Genomic DNA, 18,001 nt, shown 5'->3' with positions numbered 1-18,001 from the left:
GCAAAAGTAGAAGGCAAAAAATAAAAAATAAAAAAGGGTCCCTGAGTAAGAAATACATCAGAATTATGTGACTGTGGAGTGATGCTGAGAGCGCCAGCAAAATCAGCTCAGAAAAACATGGCAGAGAAATTTCCAGCAGAAAGGCCATTCCAAGGCTGGGACATAACTAGGTGACTCAGAAAGCCTTCCCAGCTCCAGGGTGGAAGAAAGAGGAAAGATTTCCAGTTCCTCACAAAAGGAGAAACATTGGATCAGATACCAGCCTAATGACCAAGGTGCACTTTTCATAATCTCAAAATGTCCAGGCTAAGAAAATATACATTGTTCACTGGTTAACAAAACAATAACTGTCAGAAAAGGGGTTTGCATCTTGATTTGTGGATATAATTTATACACAGGAGAGTCTCAGCTCTAACTTCAGTTTTGTTGGTGCCAATCCTACCATTTAAGGATTTGATCTCGGAGACAGCTACTCCTCCAAGCCACGCCACTGACGTCATTTCCCAGTGAAGTCCCCTTACACCCACAAATCAGGTGCTGAAATCCCTTTGTGGGATAGTAAAAATGCTGGCACAACTAGCTGCCAATGTAAAATTATTTCTGAAAACGAGAGGGACAGGTCAAAGCCCTTTAAAAAAAAACAAGTCTTGGTGGCTATGCAGAAAAAGATTATATTATGCTTAGCTAGTGCGTGGGTGTGGAGAACAAGGGACAGAGACAGTGTTCCTCAGCACGCCCTCCCCGCAGCCCCTTGCAAGGCAAAATATATAGGCAACATTTCAACCTCAAATCCACAAACAGATCAGGATACACTGGAGGAGAGAGAGACAGATTCCTTGTTTTTAATAAAAGGTAGGATTAGGAAAAGACGTAGGTGGGGAAGGTGTAAAACAAGCAGGCAAGCGGTCCTTACTCAGCTTCCTTCTTACATTCATTGCTCTGAAAAGTGGACAAGCTTTAGAAAGAAATAAGACATATGGCTGTGGGTAAAGGGGGGGAGGAATTAGAAACTGTAATTCAATCTAATATTTGAGGCTTGGCAAATGCACCTATGGGATTTCATGAAAACCCCCGAATCTTTTTCATTTCGGAGCAATTAACCAGATCCCAGCATCGCTGGCTCCAGTGAGCCGCTTAGCTCTCTGTTTTATTACCCATTTCCTTTCCCCCTCGCCAGCACTAGCTCCCATCCTCGCACTTGGGAAAAAAAAAAAGGGGGGGGGAGGTAAAAACCCCACACACTGTTACAATGCCACAAAGGGGCCACCACAAACAAGTGCCAGCCAGTGCATTTCAGAGCAAACACAGAACACACATAAATGAGGCTCACATTTGGATTAAAACGCTGTTGTGTTCAGGCATTTATGTGTGGCATAATTAAAAACATCCAGCTGTAATTTAATAGTTCCCACCAAGCACAGACATAAAGTCTAGCAATTTTTTCCCTCTGCATATTTAACCCTTAGAGACAGAAGAAAGAGGAGGCAGGGGGCAGGGGGAGGGAACAGGAAGCTGGGGAGAGACAGAGGTCTTTTGAACACATTTTTTTTCCCCTTCCTTTGTGTTATTCTAGTTTGCTTTTTACCTCCTCTGATCTTTTGCTTCTACAAAGAGAAAGCAACTGTCTTCTGGATGTCGTAGAAACAGGAATCACATTCTGAGAGCATTTCTGTAGTTCAACGACAGTACGGCTGGGTACAGGATCCTCAGTTTCCAGAGGATAACATCTGTAGCTGGATGCACTGATTCACGGTTTGTGAATATGCCAGATTTTTCAGGCTTAAAAATCAACTACTAAAAAGACGAATTTCACCACCATTACTCACCCTGAGTACAGTCTTTCTATTCAGAGTGGGCCTTCTAAATCAAAGGCAGCAGTGACAGGACTAAGTACAGTGTTAGAACAGGAAGGGAAAGCCAGCATTTGCAGCACTAGCTAAGCATCTGGGACTCCAGGGCGGGTTCAGTCCCTGCTCTGCCACGTCGCTCATTTTCAGAGAGATATCTCTAGGGGCATTTTTAAAAAATGTTCAGCTACCTGAGTCAGGGCCCACCTGTACCACTGGAAACCTGAATGTTCTGAAGTTTTCACTTCTCCCCATGTCAATTCCCTGTAGGCAGACTTGGGAAGATAATATTTTCTTCCATCCAAAAGTATGTTGCAAAGAGAAATGTATTCAAGATTGGGATGTGCTGAAATCCCACAGCAAGGAAGAAAGCTAATAAAGAGGAGATAATCTTCTTGGCCCTCTATTTCTAAATGGATTCAGGCAACTGTCCATTACACTGACTCAGCTGAACAGCAGGACTTTACTACAGCAAGCAACACAGAATTCCACCCTTATTCTGGAATAATGAAAATTTATTTAAATGCTCTGCATAAGTTCATAGTCATGGCCAACCGTGTCCCAATTTTCCAACAGTGTGTATAACAATTGGCCTAGGACCTTAAATCTATCAGTCTCCAGAGACAGAAGGTTACCTTTGCACATAAAAACCTATTGCAAAGGTAGGCTCACAGGATGAGGATTTCTATTGCTATCTGTTCAGCTCTGCCCTTTAAACACATACCTGCCCTACAGAAGACACGTGCAAAAATAGAGAGAGGAAACGGAAAGAACTTCCAGAGAAGTGCTGTAAAGTAGAGAAAACTGGGAAAGAAGCCTCTTCTGTCCATATTATTTTGAATTTTAAGTTCATTCATGCCTCTCTTCAGCTTTTTTCTGTCGCATCCAGGTCAGTATCTACTGTCATGAAAACCTGCAAGAAAACATATGTCATTCTTGCCATCCTGAGGAATAAGAGAAAGCATCCAGCATATCCACACAGGATTATGGAAGCCAGCCATGCTGTGAACTTGTCCCAGCTCAATCAGAAACATAACTTCGACAGGCCTCATACGTAGCTGCAAATAAGTAATCAGGAAGCCTTGTGATGCTTACAGAATGGTTCCTAATCAACATCCAGAGAAAAGATCTGTGAAAAGCACCTTTTTAAAATACGTAAAGTAATGAATGTGAAAAAAATATGATCAGCTCATGTCTCATTTGTATTATATGCCTGTCAGTAAAAGATACTGCATCAGCTTTGCTCTGAACTCTTTGCTCACATGTACGAGCAGGTGAGCAGCACCACTGTCAGTATCAGCACTGTCCTATGTGGGTGCAGCTGTGGGGTGAAGGAAGGCATTACCTAGGGCTGCAGCAACAGCTCTGCAGCTGGGAAATGTAGGATCCCAGGATCACAGAGTAATTAAGGCTGGAAGGGGCCCCAGAAGGTACACTCTGCTGCTGTGAGGTAAGTCACTTGGGCACCCCTGCTTTTTACATCAGAGCATCCAAAACACTCACAGTTCTGACCACCCTAGATACCACTTGGCTGTAGTTCAGCACGGTGTGATGCCAAGACAAGAAAAATTCTCACTCAAATCTGGTAGCCAGAAATCCTCCAGTCCCAGCATATTCCTGAGAAATCCAGGATTCTTCTTAGGAAGATCAGTTAATCTGGTTCGCTGTGGCAGTGATGGAAATGCATTGCTCCTGAATACTGAGTCATTATTGCTGTCTCTGTACCTGCAGTGCCCATATACCCTTACCTCTGAGCACTTCCCCTTCCCAACAATAAAGTATTCCAGACTGCTCTGAGAACTAAATTTAACCTTTTGACAGCGTCAAGCCCTCCAAAGAGATGACTCCTGTAGGTGCCTAAGATAGATAGATGTGTGGGAGTGGGTTAGGTAAATAAGTTCCAAATGAAATCCCACAAACTGTGGCTCAGGACTACTGAAGCATTGTTTTTGATTGCCACTTTATTACCTCCTTTATTGCCTCTCAAATAGATTGCAGAGAGCATGGCATGCCAAGAGAGAAGAATGAGCCTCCCTGTCCCAGTAAAATCGTGGGTTTCTTCCAAATAGAAATCCTAACCCAGATCTCTTTTTACATAAATAAAAGTCAGAGCAGGTCTTGCACTGTAGCAATTTCTTACAATGTCATTTTAAAAGTGCTCTGCTGCAAACTTCCCTGCAAATGAAAACAATCCGTCTTCCCCAGGCATCCTGCAGAGTGTGTGATTTTCAGGCAAGGTGGGAGTGGGTGATGTTGAAATGAAGACGGAACAGGGTGACACAGTACACCAGGACTTCATGAGATCTGTTTTCTGCATACTGACCTTACTAATGAGAAAAAAGCTCCGCTGTGTCTTAAACATCATGAAATCACAGACAAAAACAACTAGCTGGTGATGTCTGCCAACAGCACTTCTGTCTCTGTACCTCCACACTCAGCAGTGAGTGCTGGGCTTCAGTAACACTTGTAACAGGGACAAACGACGTGGAGCACCCAGGCAGCTCAGCAGCCAATGTGCCAACCTGCTGCTTTTGGTGTTCTGCTGTAAAGGTAAGTCCCAAGCATACAATGTAGGACAATAATGTTTTATGTTGCAAGATATTGCTGTCATAAAGTTTCCCAGGTAAAAAGTACTTGAAGGGCACTAAAAGTGGGGAGAGTCACAGGATGAACAGTTTTCATTCTTGTCTGAGTCAGAGCTGATACCAAGGTTCTAGTAAGTCCTAGTAAATAGAAAAAATAAGATTTGTCCTGGTTTTAATAATACAGACAAGCTGGAAAGGTGCTACTTTTGCACCATAGCTATTCTGCTTTACCCTTCACCCACCCTCCACCATGATTTTAATGCAATATATTGAATCTATATATAGTACTATAAAGGTGCTACGAATGTTACAAATAAAATAAAATAAAATTTAAAAAAAACACCAAATCCAACAATTGTATCTGTTCTATACATCTTATGTCACCTCCACATCACTATGATGAGAAGCATTTCTATCATACAAGCTGAACCAGTGAGTCCTAATGACATCGCTGTCAGGGTTTCACCATGTAACTCAGCCAGTGCCCCAGAAATCTCCATCACCACCAAAACACAACCACTGGAAGTCAACGACTGATTCAAATCTTGCTAGACCATGGTTACTGTGGGACTTAATTATAGCCAAGGACTCTGCAGCTACTCCTAGGAAAGAGCATAGTGGTGTCTTTAATGTCAGCACAGAGCAGATGGGGACAAGGTGTTGGGCCCTGCAAGGCTGACTGAGCACATGGGTAAGGCTATGAGCCATGACATGAAGCTTCCTGGCACAGTGGGGGCAGAAAGGATGACAGTGAGTTGTGAGGACGTGAATTCAGAGTATGGCCCTCTGGAACTGTGAGCCTGTAGGTACAACCATAACTCACAGTCCTCTGAAGGCCCTTTCCCTTTGCCAAACTGGTAACAGTGTAAGTAGGACTTAGGATACAGGGCTTCAAAGAATGAACCATTGTTTTTCTTTTTGGCCATGTTAAAAAAAAAAATATAACAATCCCCCTAAGTTTTCTTCTACACTTTGCATGCTAGTCAAAATGCACTTTCCTGGGAAATGCATTATAATAACAGGCAATGTTTAGCATCACATTTGAAGTGAGCACATCCCAGTGATTAAAATCCAGGCAACGGAAATAAACACATCAGCAGGACATGGTGCACAGTACTGAATTGGGACTTCTTTGTTTTATGATTTTCTTGAGCGTTAAATACTGTGTGAGAAAAACATTGTTCAAACTTAACCATCTGTATTTCGTTTCTTTTGAGTGCATTACAATCATCAGTAAACATTTTAAGCCTAAAATCAAAAAACCTGCCTGTACTTGTGGGAGAATAATTGTGACTGTAAAAGGTGTCTTTGTAGCAATAGAATTGTTTTATTTCTTTTTAAAGTGAATTTATTAGAAATTTGTTGTTTTTAAATGGGGCTAGTTCATGTTAAAGTGACACAGTCCATTATGTTAAGCTGAGAGAGAAACAATTTCCCTGTAAACAGTTTTCTGCATATCAATATCCCACTTCAAAGTGGGAGGAAAGTTTTAAATTATTGCAATTTTCAAAGCTAAAGAGCTGGAGTGAAGGAAAAAACCCTGGAGTTCAAGGTCAGCATTTTGCTTTGACAATTTCAAAATATATCTATTAATGCGACTTCTTAAATATGTTATTAGGTTTAATTTTCAAAACAAAAAGTATTTTTAAATGAGAAAGCCATTCAGTTAGAAACTACCAAAACATTCTGATGGTTCCAAACGTTTATTTCCACAAGAGTTTTCAAGTTAAGATATTTGTGAAAGCCAACTCTTTCCCACAAACAGTCTCAGTTTCTGTGAATCAGCATGTTCTGTCTCTGAAGACTTTATTACCAGCATGACACAAAGGCTCCCACCTCACAAGACCTCTTCTCCAAGAGCCTGTTACTCCCCACCCTCCTGGGAGCTGCCACTGCAGCAAGAGCGCTGGGTTTGGCTTCTGCCCCTCGCTGAGAGACAACATCCTGCGCCAGCTGTGGTTCTCATGTCTCTGCTGAAGTCTGCTCTCCCTCCAGCCAAATGCCAGAAGAACAGGAAGAGCACAGGGGAAGAGAAACACTGCACCTGCAAGCATCTCCTCATACCTACCTCTTGGGTAAAGCTTCAGGTCCTTGGAAGGTCACTTGGAAAAGATGAGCATGAAGAGGAAGAAGTTGGCCACCTCACCCACAGCTCCTTGAATTCTCACAGCCCCCTGTACAGAAGTACAACACAAGCCATCAGGACACAGAGTGCTATCAGATTCATATTTTAATCATCCATGTTGAAAAGCACTGAAATCGTCTCACTCATTAATTGTTCTGCCTCACTGGAAAATACAGCTCTGGCTTCCAACTCATCCTCTGGGCTGCTCTGGCCAAGCCCACAGTCATAAAATGTCTGTCACCCCAGACACATCATCTCAAGGCTCCCCAGCCTCAGCCTCAGCATTGACCCCCTCAGCAGTCCAGCTTACAGCACCCCAGGGATCCTCTCCTTCTCCCAGTTCCCCATTCTCCATACCAAAGTTAGCAGCTGCTGTCACTGCTGTTGAGCTCTACTCATGGAAATCCTGGCCCAGGCACAGGGGCTGGATAAAACTGCCCTGATGCAGTGTTAGACTTTCTGCTCCACTCATTAGAGGTACTCAGGTGCTGAACTAGCTGGTTGCATGTGCCAGCATCATTCTGCAGTCTTAGCAGGTTAACCAGCTGAGGCCAGAAGAGGCATGCAAGAGATACAGGCAGTTACATACCCTCTAAACAGCATAAAATCAAAGCTTGGTTTCTAAACTGTATGCAGGAAGACTGCCCACACCACCCCACTCTTCCTTTCTCTAGTTCTGTCAGCATCAGGGGCTTTCTGTGCCTCTTGGATGATTAAAGCCATGCAACCTTTGGCCTCATGCCTTATAACTCCACCCAAGGCATGCTGTAATTCCCTAGAAATGCACTGTTTGTCATGTTTTATTATTTAATTACACTCTGGCTTTATTTGATTTGAGACATGTCTGTTTCTTCAATAGCTGTTTGAATTTTAAGCCCTTGAAGGCAAGACTGCAAGCACAGATGCAAACTTTGCTGATACCAGAACTGCTGTGCTCAGCACCTGTCCTCTTCCATTTGCCTTGCTCATGCTCCCACTAGGAGAAGCACAGCCCTCCCAGCTACCACAGTGCCAGCAACAAAATTGTTTACATACATACATTGCTTGCATCTCAGAGTGGACAAGGTCCTCATGTCACATCGTACAGCCCCAGACTCCCAGTTATGAGTTAACCTTTACAACACCTTGGTAACTCCTTAAATAAACAGAAATTAACAAAGACAGAAAGAGAGAACTTACTGGAAAAATTATTAAGTAGGGAGGCATTTTTCTTCATAGATTTTCATCCCAAGAAGTGACAAAAGCAGATGCCAAGAATTAATGAACAACACGCCTAGGATGTTAATCAGAAAAAGAAGAGGGAAAAAAAAGAAGGTGAGTGATTTGGTCATTTTCAGGTCTAGGCATGAATTTTGTGCTTTCTAGAAGTATACAGTCCTTAGGATGAAGGAAAAGCAAAGCATCTTGATGTAGCTTCATTTCTCAATGTTTGGCCTAGCTTAGCACATGCAAAAATCTGTGGTAGTACTAGACAGGCTGACAAGGTATCCAGTACAACAATAATTAATTCCATATCATATCAGTTAAGGTCATTATTCACATGAATTCCCATGGAAGTTAGTTGAGCAAAAGTTTGGAGAATTCCCCCCAGTATCTGAAAATACCATAATGGTATTTACAGTAAATTACAAAATATAATTAAAGTTGGCTGGTATGCCTCTAGAATCCCTCTAATTCTCACTAACCTCACTGATCTTATTTCTCTCTTTTTTTTTCATCTATTTTAAACACTTGCTAGAAATATAAGTCCTACCTAGCTAAGAAATCCTTCCAAATAGGAAACTGCATATTTAGAAATGTGTAAGGAAGAAGGAATAACAAGCACTCTCTGTAAATATCCCTTACTTCCTTCCATTTTGCCCTCTCAGAGAAAGGGAATTTGCCATTTGGAGCCAGTGAAGTCTTTTTGTTGCCTGTTTCTGGGTCCCAGTTGTTCAGTATTTCCCAAAATACAGCACTGCTGTTTGAGAGTTGCATGTTAGGCATCTAGAGTTCAACAATAACAGAATTCTTTTTGTTTTGGCAGAGCTTGCCTCAGTTTGGAAACTTTCTGCCTGAGTTTGATGTCAGTCAAACTGAGCAGTCAATATGGCCATCCAAAAAAGTAATGCTAAGTAAACAGAGTTACTGCAACTTCTGCTAAGGCAACAGACATCATAATGTGTTCCCAACTTTTTTGTAGTCCAGGGTTAACAAACAAGGGATACAGATCTCATTATTTCTATATGCATATAGTTAGTTAGTTAGTTAGTTAGTTAGTTAGTTAGTTAGTTAGTTAAACTGATGGATACTCCTAAAGTTGTGTAACAGTCAGATCTGAAGCACAGGGAAGGACAACTGTCCTCACCATTTCTGCCAGAGCCGACAGAATCTATGCTGACATTAAGGAATTGGGTATAATAATCTAATCCTTCTGGCTAACTCAAATCCTTCAAATCTGAAACCACCAAATATTGTCCAGGATACATTTGTGAATGTAGAAGAAGATGCTGAAACAATAATTGACACAATGTCTCTCCTATTTTAACTCAAAGGACTGCCCCAGGACAGGAAAATATTCATGTTCTTCACTATTTATTGCACAGGAAGGAGAGGGAGACATGGACCTTCTTCAAATCCCCAAAAGCATGGGAATGAGAAAAGAAAGCTAAGGTAACTATTTATAAAATTCTGGGTAATATGCATGACATTTGCATGACTATATGTCTCTGTTCCCTCACAAGAAAACCTTACTGACATTTTTCACCTTGCATCTTTCATTATCTTTCATCTGTAACAAAAATTAACATTAAACTAATGATTTGCACATCAAGTGTCATTTGCCACAAATCAATTTTTAGAGTTAGCTTGTAACCTGTAATATAGATAATTTTTAAACATCACTCCATACCATTATGTGTCAAAAATACAGGGATGTTTGCCTGTTTGGTGGATCACTGACAATTTTAGGTGCTGAGAGATACTGAAATGGTTCTGTAAGGATTATGGGCTGCTCACTAGACTATTTTCCCAAAAGCTTGATGTTTCTTGGTAGTTATGGTATGACACATCAATAACAATTCTTTTAAGTAGGAGGCTGTGAATCCCACAGCTGCAGGGGTTGGAAAAGCAACTTGCAATGTGACCTCAAAAAACTTCATTTTTGAGGGGGGAAAAGTTTCATTTAGACATTTTTACACTTGTGTCATTCTGTGGGTCTGCTGTTTTTAAATTGCATTGGCTTACTGTGAAAACACTCAGTACATAACTGTAAAGTAACCCTTAGTACACACTTGCCTTGTTACAAAGAACAAGAAATCTACCCTTCATTTAAGCAAAGTCAGGGATGTTTTCTGTTTACTTGTCTGTCCCCTTTCTATACATTCCTAAAATTTACTTAGTTTTATGACTGGCTATGAGCTAAGGTTTGCATAGACTTGCCTGCAACTATTTCAAGGTGACTTCCCTGAACAGCAGCAGCTCATGTGGAGTCGAGCACTGCATAACGTACCGTCACAGCTGGCTTTCCACCCTGAGTGGATTATTTTGCATTTATTAACATAGAATTTCATCTACCACTTTATAGCTCAGTCTTTTAAGTGTTATGAGCTTTTTTCTGCTGACCTGTAAAGGACCTTCTTCTTGAACAAGCCTACCTTGTCCTTCATCCTCTCATAAATACAGCAATAGGCCCATGTATGCAGACTAAGCTAGTAAGACTTTAGCGGAAAAACCCTTTACTCTGCAAAGTTACATTTTTACTTCTCACATCATTCCGAGAAGGGAACTTTCCCACTTACTGAACAGCATCATAATTTTATAAGAGGAATGGTGATGACTTTGGATCATGTTTCTTGGAGCAGCTCACAGCATCCAACCAGTCTACGTTAACTCCTTCCAAAAAAATGGTAGAACAGCGAGGCAGTGCTACAAAACCACAATGTAAATTTTTCATAATACCTGTGCCTGTGCCTTCTCACCTAATCTTTATTACTTAGCTTCTAAAGGTCTGCCTACCACAAAGCCAAAGACTCTAGACTGGCAGCACAACAGCCACTTTCCACCCTCAAACAGCTAGGATGCATAGTCCAGTTAAAAATCTGGCAATTTCATATTTGTGTCATTTAAGCTACTCTGTAAGCAGTGCTTTTCTTTAGAATAATATTAAAATTATGCTATACTTAGCCTAAAACTATTTTGACTCAATTTTATTATATTTTCTTTCCTCCCCTCCTGAAAAATGTTACAATAGCTGTAAGCTCCTCCACAGAGAATATCGGTAACTGCTCTCACACTGTTTTCATATTCTATAGATTTAGAAGTAGACTTTAAACTTCTAATGTATTTGAGATAGAGAAGTTAATTTATTTCTTTTTCTATCTTTCATAATTTTCTTAAAAATCTTTTTGGTGTACCTTGCTAGGTTTTGGCATGTATCTTGTGAAAGTTAATTCTCCTTTGTATGTTCCTTATTCATAATGACTTCCACATATTCAATTATGTCTTTTTGTTTCTTTTATTCTTTTTATATCTGTTTAAAATCTATTTTTTCTAGGAAAAAAAAAGCACATTACCTCTCAAAAAGACCCTAGGATGATGCTATGTCTCTCCCAGCTGAAAGGGAAGCAAAATCCCATATTATCATTGGCATAATCTAGAAGGGCCCTTATTCCTGCTTCCTGAACAGACAGCAGGAGCAAAGAAAGGGTGAACTCTTCAGTTTCTTAACAGTAAGGCCTGAGGTCAGGATGTGGACAACTTAAAAAAAAGAGAGGGAAGGAGCTCTCCTCTCCTACACTACAATCTAAGCAAAGTCTTTCAACAGTGCTAACTAGCACATTTTAACAATTAGACATCATTATCATTTTTTTCCTGAAGAGAGCCTACTCTTTAGTTAAGAATTAAATATGCCAAAAAACCCATAAAGTTTAAGCGTTTATTATTCTTGTCAAGTTGCAACCCATATTTGGCCTATTTGACAGAAAAGTCAGAAGGTATTAGTCACTTAAAAAGAAAAAACTTCCCTTTTTCCTTACTGCTTTCATGTGGTACAACCTAGAAATTCGACAGAAATACCCATCTCCATTTGGACCAGCCTCCTGATCACACAGACTGGTTGAATTACACCTCATATCTTTTAGATATCTTGTTTTAAAGGCATCCTTATACACAGTCTATACACCTTAGCAATTTTCCACTAACTGCTTACCCTTGCATAACTTATTTTTCAGTTTATTCCCAGGTTAAACCTGATTAGCTTTAAATGTCCAGTACTTAGATTTTGTAAAACCACTTTACTGAAGTGCCCTAAAGTATCACCTATTTTTCCTCAGATACATACTTTAAAAATGGAGATCAAGTAATTTTTAGTATTTCATTTTTTCCTGCACAGACTGAATTATAATGGTCTCCTGCTGCTGCATTGAGAAGCTAAAAGAAACCAGAACAGAATCGAAGTGGGAGTGAAGATGAACACTGAAGATTCCAGTGTTGATTTTCTCTTGCTTCCCTGAAGCAACTACTGTCCTAGTGTCCCACAACACTGTGATATGTGGAACACAACCAAACCCTCCAGCTGCTTCACTAAGTCCTTTAGGTATCAAAGCCAAAAACAACATCATGGGTGTGTCAACTTCATTAGCAATGATTAGAACAATCACACAATTGAAGCATTTTGTATGGCTCAGCAAAGGACTCTTCAATGACTTAAATCCAAATCAAAAACATCTTGTTTTACTGTTAACTGTTTGGCTATTATTAATTGCTTATGTGATTACACCCGTGAATGTAGGATTTAAAAAATACAAACAGGGTAAGACCTGTTCTTTACAATGAAACATAATTTTAGCAAAGCACCTGCAAAAAAGAAATGCTTCTGCATTCAAGGAAACTAGTAATGAACCTGACAACTTAACAGAGCAGATTCTGGAAATGAAAGCAAACAGAGGATCTCATTTCCCCCAGCCCTACAGCGCATGCATTACAGGTACGTGTGCAAAGGACATCTCCACATTATATCATTTGAATAAAGAAGGCACCTTTCACCTGCTGATGCAACACAAAAGAAAAAAAAACAATAGTGGACTTGTTACTCTGTCCCAAATTACCTTGCTGTGCCTCCTTCTTTGGTCTCTCAAAGGAGGGCATGGACTTTGCAGTCTCCCTTTACTGCTCTTCTCATCATGCACGTAGTTCAATGAGACTTCAGTAACAGAGCAAACTCAAAGAGTGGTTATGGACTTCCTGATTGGTGATAAAGATTTTGATGTACAATTTTCACCTTGTACCTGGACAAACAAGCAAGTGATTTCAGCTTCAGTTCTGTAAAAGACATCATACTCAGTATGGCAAAACACAAGAGGTGGTTCCAGGAGACCACCTGTTGAAATTATGAAAACTTTTTTCCAAAGTAAGGACTGAATAGGAACTGCAAGATTGACCCAAAGGGGGCGGAGGGGGAGGGAACTAAGAAGAACTGATGACTATAAAATCTGCAGATTTGGGAGGAAAAAAGTAACATAAGGTGGGAGAAAGTGTTGAGTATATAAGCAAAATGACAGAAATGTACCACAGTAAACAAAATAATGTTACACATGTTCTCAGTAGCAAGTGTGTCTCCTTCTCCATCAGTCATGCTACAGCAACCAACAAAACAAAGCAGATAAAATGTCCAATAAGATCTGCACTGATTTATGTCTTTGATTTGTTGTTTTTTATAAAATAGGCATCCACAAATAAACCCAAATCAAGTCTGTTATTGCTCTTCTGCAGCAGGAGGGCAGACTGTAGGATTGGGAATTTTCAGATGTTATTTCCCTGCAACGCCGGTGGTCTTAGGTTCCTGGCCTTTTTAAACTCTTTGCGCAAGCCAGACCAGCAAAACAGAGACTGGGAAGAATTAACACCATTACAATAGTAAGAGTCCAGAGCATTATTAGCTACACTTCAAGAAATGGATCATATTTCCAAGCTACATTGACATATAAGAACATTTCAAGGCAATGTGTAGAACCAGTTTAAATAAAAATCACCAGTCACCATAAAGCATACTGATATTTTCAAAAACTATAAACTCAGCTAAAAAAGAAAAACACATAAGAACATGAAATTTTGCTGAAAAGAAAAAAAGGAAACATAACCAGGGCTTCTGAAACCACTCTTTAAGACCAACATCTAATTTACAAAACAGAGAGATAATACATTCATCTGTTAATTATCTGCTCATGAAAGCTTAATTCTGCTTGACTTCTGCATATACAGCTCCCAACAACAACAGTGGAGAGATGTGACGATATATGGAGAGCACATTAGTGTAAATAAAATCTTGATACAAATGTTTGTTTTTCTAATAATTTCTGCTGTCAAGATACCAAGTTTTACAAAATTCTTTAATTGACTATACTCCTTCTTGGATATATGGCAGATTTTAACAAGTACAAAAATATAAAACTAAGGAAATTAAATTCTTGAACGTAAACCATGTATGCCAAGGTTGTAAGAATGATATAAAAGATAACCAATGTACACCAATGCTTTACAATTACACCATAACTTCAGGGCTGTCATTTACTTTCTAAGTACATACCTCTTTCTAACAATTCATGCAAGTTGTGCTGAAGCAGCACTGCTTATCTTGTTACGTGCACTCTGTAACTCTAAAACTGTCATTTTATCCTGATTAAAATGCAACATAAGAAAAACTTATTTTCACACTCTGCACTCCTAGACCTAAAATGATGTGCACTAAAACAAGGACATGCCTTATTACTTCTACATGCATAGATGTCTTTGAGAAAAGATGAACAAATACTGAAATCGCATCGCAAATACCTGGAATCCTAAACTGTAGTTTTGTTCTCTGCATTGAACAGGTTTATGTTTTAGGCAGATGGTATTCTGGCCTTTCTATTTCACTTCATGAAAACTGCATATTCCACCAGATCTTCAGGTCTTAGGCAAAGATTTGATAAAATGTCAATGATTTTATTTTTCAAATTATTCAAGTATTTTAATGAAATTCCATACAGATGACTACTGTTAGAAAATAATCATCTGACATTCCTCTCATTTAAGATGTAGTTCAAAATTAAAACACCAGTTCACTAACAATAACCATAATCTACCTCATGTTTATATTTTCAAAGGCTATTTAGAGCTTGTGGCCCAAACAGATTTGATTTGGCTTTCCCACCTTGTTCAGAGAGTATCAGTAACTGATTCACTTTTGGGGTTAGTTCACTCAGAAATGTAAGGCTCAGCAAGCCACCTCAGAGTTTTTCTGCTATCCTTATCCTACATAAACATCTTAATCATGATATATTACTACTAAAAGCTAGACAATACTGAATTATTTTCTGCCCAACATGCAAAAAATAGATGATAGACTAACAGTTAAGGCACTCTAAAGTCCTCTCTAAATCAATGCCTGTTTTAAACACAGATTTCCACAGTCAAACTGGGGATCATTTTTTATGTCTGTGGAAAGCTTCTGTCTGTCCACTGCAGGAAGAGTCCAGACAAGTGAGATAAAATCAAAAATAGTGAACTCCCCCGTGGAAGCTGGAAGAATAAAAACTGTGTTTTGCCACATCAGCCAGAAAACATTGCTGAATCTGGATCTGTGTATGCTACTTTCTCCAAATAAGGTAGTTTCCTCAAAAGGGAGGTTAAGCAGCAAATGCAGAAAGCTGATACAGGAATCAGAATCCTGTGGTCTTCTCTTACATCAGTCCCAGAAAAAGGGCTTCACAACTGTCCTGTCAGGAATATGAATGAACTGTATCTGTACAGTCACTAGAGGGGAGACTAGCCACAAAAGTGTCAGCATAGTAAGACAGATTCAGTGGAAAGCTTTATTTCCATCATTTTCCCCAAAACATTTTTGCTTTTTGGAAGTTTCTTGGGTTTTGCGTCTTTTAAACACAAAGAGAAATGTGCATCTCTTAGAACTGCCTATTTCTGTGATAATTAGAAACTACTGAATTCAGACAACTTCTAACATGCAATTTTAGTGACCACCTGCATCTAAGCAGATGTTATCATAGAATCATAGAATATCCTGAGTCAGAAGAGAAGCACAAGGATCACGGAAGTCCAACTCCTGCCCTTGAACAGGATAAGCCCAAGAATCAGATCATGTGCCTGACAGCATTGTCCAAACACTTTTTGAACTCTGTCAGGCTTGGTGCTGAGACCACTTCCCCTGGGGAAGTTGCCTAAATACCCTCTGGGTGAAGAACCTTTTCCTGATACTCAACCTACCTGCCCCTGAAGTCACCTCAGCTGCTCTTGTACGGCTTCCCCTCCAGACCCTTCACTATCTTCACAGACTCCTTTTGATGTCTCCAATAGCTTTAAATCTTTTTTAACATTGTGACATCTGAAACTACTCCCAGAACTCAAGGTGAGGCCGCCCCAGGGCAGATCAGAGCAGGACAATCCCCTCCCTTGCCTGGCTATGATGCTGTGCCTGATGCCTGCAGGACAGGGTTGGCCCTCCTGGCTGCCAGGGCACTGCTGGCTCATGTTCAACTTTCCACCAACCAGGACCGCCAGGTCCCTCTCTGCAGCACTGCTCTCCAGCATCTCATTCTCCATCCAGGGTTGCCTTCTCCCAGGTGCACAATCTGTCACTTGTCTTTGTTAAACTTCATACAGTTGCTGATAATCTACTAATTTAGATACATATAAATGTTACTCTTGTCTTGTTCTCATTTCTTGGTCAGATGACTAACAACAGACTTCAGTCCCACAGGGGATGGGACGGCCTTTGAGTTTTTCCTTCAGTGTTTATAGCACAGAAGATTCACTAGAAATGACAATAAAAATTTCATTTAAATCACCTTCCATACTTCTGAGACACCTCAACAGGGAGAATAATAAAAATATGGAAATTCAGCATCAGACAAATGACATGTTTTCTTGTTCACATGGAAAGGTTCACTAGTTCTCAAAAAAAAAGTGCATCTGTCATAGGTCCTAAGCAGCAGCAGAACCACCACAAAACACACCAAAGTCCAGCCAAAGTCCTTGAAGAAGACATGAAAGCAAGAATCTCCCTGTTCTGCCTTTCAGAGTCAAACTTTCTCTTCCTTGCTCTTCTGGACACCCAGAATTGTTCTTTTCTGCACAGCAGTTGGTGAGACAGAGCAGATCCCCCTGAGCTGCCCTGCTCGCTGCAGCTGGGGAGCAGCCCTGTCTCTGCCGTGGGCTGGTGCAAGGCTCACCCAGGCATCGAGGTCTCCCGGGCTGCTGGCCCCTGCCAGTTCAGACGGGCTGCTCAGGCCAGCAGGGCAGACCACACAGGCTGCTGCAAGCACTGCCACAGAAAGCGTCGCCACTCTTGCAACACACAAGATTCCCATGCCTGGGGAGTTGCTGGTGTAAATAGGCAGTTGCTTTTCATCCCTGGTCCCTACCTCAGCACAACATTTATTATACATAAAGATATGCACACTTAAATACACTGCTATGCTGCAAAGCAACATATTAAAGATTTGCTCAATCAAAGTAAAAGTAGTTAAAGTTTCAAGTTGTTTGATTTTTTTTTTTTCTGGGAAGATTAAAACGCAGCTAACAGTGAAAACATCACAGGGAGAAAAAAAAATTCCACAAAACTACAACCAGAATCTTGCAGTAATTATTTCAATACTGATCAAAATACTTCACTGGATACTGGGAAATGGGGTGAATATGCAGTTGTATGCAGCTGGTTCCATAAGCTTGTCCATCTAAATCAAGCTTTAATTTGTGAAAAATTTGGACTTTAGGATGAATATCCTAAAAAGATCTGGGTATTTTGCAGCCTCGGAATTAATTACCTCTTCATCTGCCCCAAGTACTCCTTGAACAGCTTGGGTGAGCTGAAGGCATGCCTCTTATTTGTTTTTTATTCTGAGCAATTATAAAAGGAGACAAAAATCAAAGTACTGATGTTACTTAGCACTTTATCATTTTAGTTATCAGAGACTTGAAAGTACCTTATATTTGCTATGTGAACTCTTTCATTCTTATATATTTGTCTTATCATACACCACACATCATTTCATGCCTACAACTGTGCATGGAATCCACAAATATCATAAACCATTGCTCTTTGTCTGCAAACTGCTGTGTGCCAACTACAGTGTATAAGATAATGAAACACTTCACATATTATTGGCAAAGTATATGAGCTGTTAAATATGGGACCTCACAGTCTTACAGCCAAACACCTGGCAAAGCTGAAATGAATTCCATGGGTTTGGTAAAAGCTTGGGGTTTTTGTCACTTATTCTGTGTCTACTCACAGGAATTTTGGTTGTATAAAAGTCAAATATTTATGGTTCAGTGCCTGGGGAGGAGCATCATTCCCATCAGCCTCCCCAAATAAAAAGCAGTCCAAAAAGCATTGCTTAACATTCTGCCAAAATAAGCCTTCCTTGGAGGCTGAAAAGGTTTGGCAAGAATGGCATCCCACAACCAGC

At 40.2% G+C, this 18,001-nt stretch overlaps 1 long non-coding RNA gene across 1 annotated transcript; it reads right to left on the bottom strand.

The window, feature by feature from the left end:
* Nucleotides 1–5,755: 5,755 nt before the first annotated feature.
* On the bottom strand, nt 5,756–13,085 carry LOC113458659 (uncharacterized). The gene is made up of 3 exons (XR_003379134.2): nt 12,644–13,085; nt 7,737–7,830; nt 5,756–6,606 (listed from the first exon to the last, which is right to left on the bottom strand). It is a non-coding gene; the product is annotated as an uncharacterized LOC113458659 (long non-coding RNA).
* Between the last annotated feature and the right edge of the window lie 4,916 nt (nt 13,086–18,001).

This window comes from Zonotrichia albicollis, chromosome 1 (assembly GCF_047830755.1).
Source record: "Zonotrichia albicollis isolate bZonAlb1 chromosome 1, bZonAlb1.hap1, whole genome shotgun sequence".
Classification (NCBI taxonomy): domain Eukaryota; kingdom Metazoa; phylum Chordata; class Aves; order Passeriformes; family Passerellidae; genus Zonotrichia; species Zonotrichia albicollis.
Note: the sequence above shows the minus strand (reverse complement) of the source record. Positions and strands in the feature narration are given on the sequence as shown.